Source organism: Alligator sinensis, unplaced genomic scaffold, assembly GCF_000455745.1.
Source record: "Alligator sinensis unplaced genomic scaffold, ASM45574v1 scaffold1153_1, whole genome shotgun sequence".
Classification (NCBI taxonomy): Eukaryota; Metazoa; Chordata; order Crocodylia; family Alligatoridae; genus Alligator; species Alligator sinensis.
In genome coordinates this window covers 429113-433163 of record NW_005842549.1, presented here as the reverse complement: position 1 = coordinate 433163, position 4051 = coordinate 429113, and positions in this window count along the sequence as shown.

Below are 4051 nucleotides of genomic sequence, written 5' to 3'. Positions count from 1 at the left end.
TGGCAGGGGTCCCCTATGGTCCACTCCTCCACCCCTAGTACTTACCAGCTCAGAGTAGCTGTAGCTCCCTGCTGCAGCCACCAGGGACTGCCCGAATCATCAAAGCTCTCCGAATCTTTTCCAATGATTTGGAGAGCTTCAAATTGATTCGGACCTTTTAATTGGTCCCCTGATTTGATTCAGATTCAGAGATTCAGCCACTGAATCGGGCCAAATCTCCTCCGAATCAAATCACCACCCGGAGCTTCGAACAGCCCTACTGTCTAGCATTGATCCATTTATAGTTACTCTCTACTTGTTTAATACAACCAATTCTGCGTCTACCTAGGATAATTGTAGCTAGACCACATTTCTTCACCTTCTAAAATAGGCCATACAGCACTGCCTCAAATGTTTTTGTGAAGTTAAGGTGTATTAGATCAACTACATTCCCTTTATCAACCAAGCTATTTACCCCATCAAAAAAGGAAATGAAGTTGGTTTGACACTATTTATTCTTGATCAGTCCATGTCGGCAGCTGGTGATCACCCTCTCATCCTCCAGATATTTACAAATTGACTGATTTATAATTTGCTCTAGTAATTTCTCGGGTAAGCGAGTCAGACTGATCCATCCATAGTTCCAGGAATCCTGGTTTCCCCCCATTTTAAAGAGAAGCATTATGTTAACCCTTCTCCAGTCCTTTGGGAACTTATGTGCGATCCAAGAATGTTTGAATATTATTGCTGGTGGCTCCTAGATTTGTTGAGAAGCCAGCAAATATCATTGTGCCTGTTATACAAATTGGAGAAAAAATGAACTCCAGGAGGTAAAAGGACTTGTTTTGAAGCCATGTAGCAAGTTCAGGCCAGAACCGGGATAAAAGCCCACAGCTGTTATCCTGTACAATTTCAGCCATTGGATCTCAACCATTTTATCATCGAGACCCACATTTATCAAAGTAAATGAACTCTTGGCTCCACTTGTTCTTTATGCTGGAGGCCATGAGTAAAATCTTGGCTCCACTAACATTAATGGCAAACCTCCTAGTTCTTTCTGGAAGTGGAAAGGAGTTCTACAGCAATGTGGTGCTGCTAGGTAGGAGAGCAGCCATAACTGAGCATGAGTTTTCCTTATCTTTTAGGTCACATAATGTGTTATTACAGGTTTGGTAACTCTAAATGGAACTAGCTTCTATGATGCCTTGCCAATTGAGCAAAGGATCTCTTTTTGTAACATTATATATTCTCTCTGTCTGAGGCACTTCAGGGATATTATTGCAATATGTTTTAATAATATTACATTATAATATTATTGCAATTATAATATAAAAGGCAGACCATGCCAGGAATATAATTGTTCCTACTGAAAGGCGTGGATTTCATTGCCTATAGGTGAATAGTATGCATGTGTAGTTAACCATGTCGTCATACCATGGATGAGCACTTGGTGATATGTCAAAAATCCTACCACTGAGTGATACGTGGAGCTTTCTGCCTCTCAGGCTTCTCTGAGCTTGGAGATGGCATAATTTCTTAAATTTATCCCGAGCTGTTTTCCCATCTTAGTGTGGATGTACCTGTTTCTTGTCTCAAAGGCAGATGGCACTGGCATGCCATGGCCATTGTGTCTTTTAGTCTTACATCACTGTGACTTTACCTTTTCCCTTGAACATCAGGATTGCATATGATTCATCACAGAAGGGCTTATTGTTCAGAAATCCAGCTAATGAAACAATTCAGATTCCCAGCTCCTTAATGCTCTCAGATCAGAACTGCATTATCTTTACCCTAAAGGGGTATGTCTGACGTGTCATTCTTGATGGAAATACTTTGATACCCATATGCAGTAGGTCAGTCAGGATCTACAGGACAAGTTCACCATAGGCAGCAAAATGTTCCTAAGAAGCAACAAAAAGCTATGAGTTCTGTGCTGCCATGGCTGGACTATAAGCAGTGGCCAAACTAGCTTGCTTAAAGCTAGCTCAAGCTCAGAGGTATGTCCAAACTCCACCGCTGTTATGGATGTGCTGGTACAAAGTAGACATGCCTTCACTTTCATTTAGGGTGCAAGACTGAACCTTTTCACCATGTTATCTTCTCCAAGACTACTGACATTTGGGGCTTATCATTCACTGGTGGCACTAGTGGGATGGTTCCAATTGCTAATCAACTTTGGCCACTCTGGTAGTGGGTTTCTTAATGTATGCAATTATTTTTGGTTTTCTTTTGTTCATTTCATGTCCCTAACTGTCCTGATCCAGATCAGCACATCCACTTTCTGCTGCTGATTCCAGCCTACCCTGCAGCTCTTCTAAACCAACATTTGTCTTGGTGCGCAGGGGGCCAACCTCCAGCTCGCACGCCACAAGTGGCACTGACAGTCTCTCTATGTGGCACAGTGGATCAGGGTGGGAGCACGCAGCACACTGGCAGATCAGGCAGGGGGCAGAAAGCAGAGCAGCAGAACAGGTAGGGAACACAGGGCAGAGCACAGAAAGCACAGCAGCAGATGGGGACAGGCAGGAGCAGTGCAAGGATTCTTGCTACCCTAGGTAAACACAATTTTGCCACACTCCCACCTGGAACCTGGCAAGGGCAGGCACCAGACAGAGCCCTGGAGCAGCAGCTCAGCAGTGCCAGAGCTGCCCTACTCACTTCTACACGTTGCCAAACTCCCAAGCAGCTCCCAAAGACCGTATGAGAGATGTGTGAACAACTTTATGGTCCCCCCACCTTCAATTTGCTGCCCTAGGCAGTTGCCTGCATTGCCTGGCTGGTTATGCTGGCACTGGGGACAGAGAGCAGGAAGCAGAGCAGCAGATGGGGCAGGGAGCACAGGGCAAGAAGCCGACAGAGGTTCAAAGTTGAAAGGAAGGACAGGGAAGGGAGCAGAAAGCAGGGATGCAGATCGGGCAGGGGAAGGGGATCACAGTGGCACTCTCAGGGGTCAGGGCTTAGCTTGTGGCATGACTGCCAAAATATTTGGTCCCCAGTGTCTTAGCATATCTCAGTTTATCCACAATGACAGTGGTTGAGTATAAATGTGCTGAGGCCCAGTGGAAACACTCAAGCCTTTTTGCTTGGAATATTTTGGGAACTGTGTTTAATACTTGGGACTCTTACATAGAACTCAACAAATAATAACAATAATGGAATTGTTAATTAAGGACGTGTTGAAATTTGCACTTAAAGCACCATTACAATCTCCTTCGTTTCAGTTCAGTAAATCTGGTTTCCAAATTTGGACCAGTCGCTGTGCAGAGGACAATTAGATTTTCTAGGTCACTTTCTTCCTTTTCCAGAATAAGCATTTTAATCTCTCTCTTTTAAAGTACTTTAGGTCATTTATCACATTTATTTGGCTCAAATGATCTAGGTAATGGAATAACAGAGGCTCTTACACCTTTTCACAGTTAGCTCTCATTGAAAATTCAGGCATAGGACACATTAAGGGAAGCTAGATAGTAATTAATTTAAGTGATTAATGACTATTATCTAATTCTTACGGTTACAGTCATGACCAGGTCAATTGTTCGAGTCCTCTTCACTGGTGGCATTGTGACAGCTACACCAACCAATAGCCATTTCTTGCCAGCGTTTCTGCATGTTGCAATTCTATTGGTTGAACCGAGTTAGCAAAGTGAAATGTGTATATGTAGGTGTCTGGACGTCTCATTGTACCGTGTTTTGTTATAGCTGAAATTGTAATAGGTGTATCCTCTGCATTGGGCATGGATTGAATAGGGACCTGTAACAGACCCATACCTATGGGTTAAACAGGGACAGATTGAGGCGAATCGTTTGAAAGCTAAGGGTACTTGAACACGTGACGAGGTTTAGTTCCCCTGAATTGAAACGGTGAGTTTTTAATTGTGACCCACTGTTTTAATTTAGGGGCTTCCATCACTGTGACAGAATGGTGATGGCCTACCATCAGCTCACCCCCCCGGGCAGGCTCCACCCGGGGAAAAAAAAGCGACAAGGGGCCTGATCCTTTTCCCACCCCCCCAGAGTCTGCCTGCTTCTTGCTTGGCTGGGGAGCCAGCTGCCAGTGGCCCCCGAGCCGTGG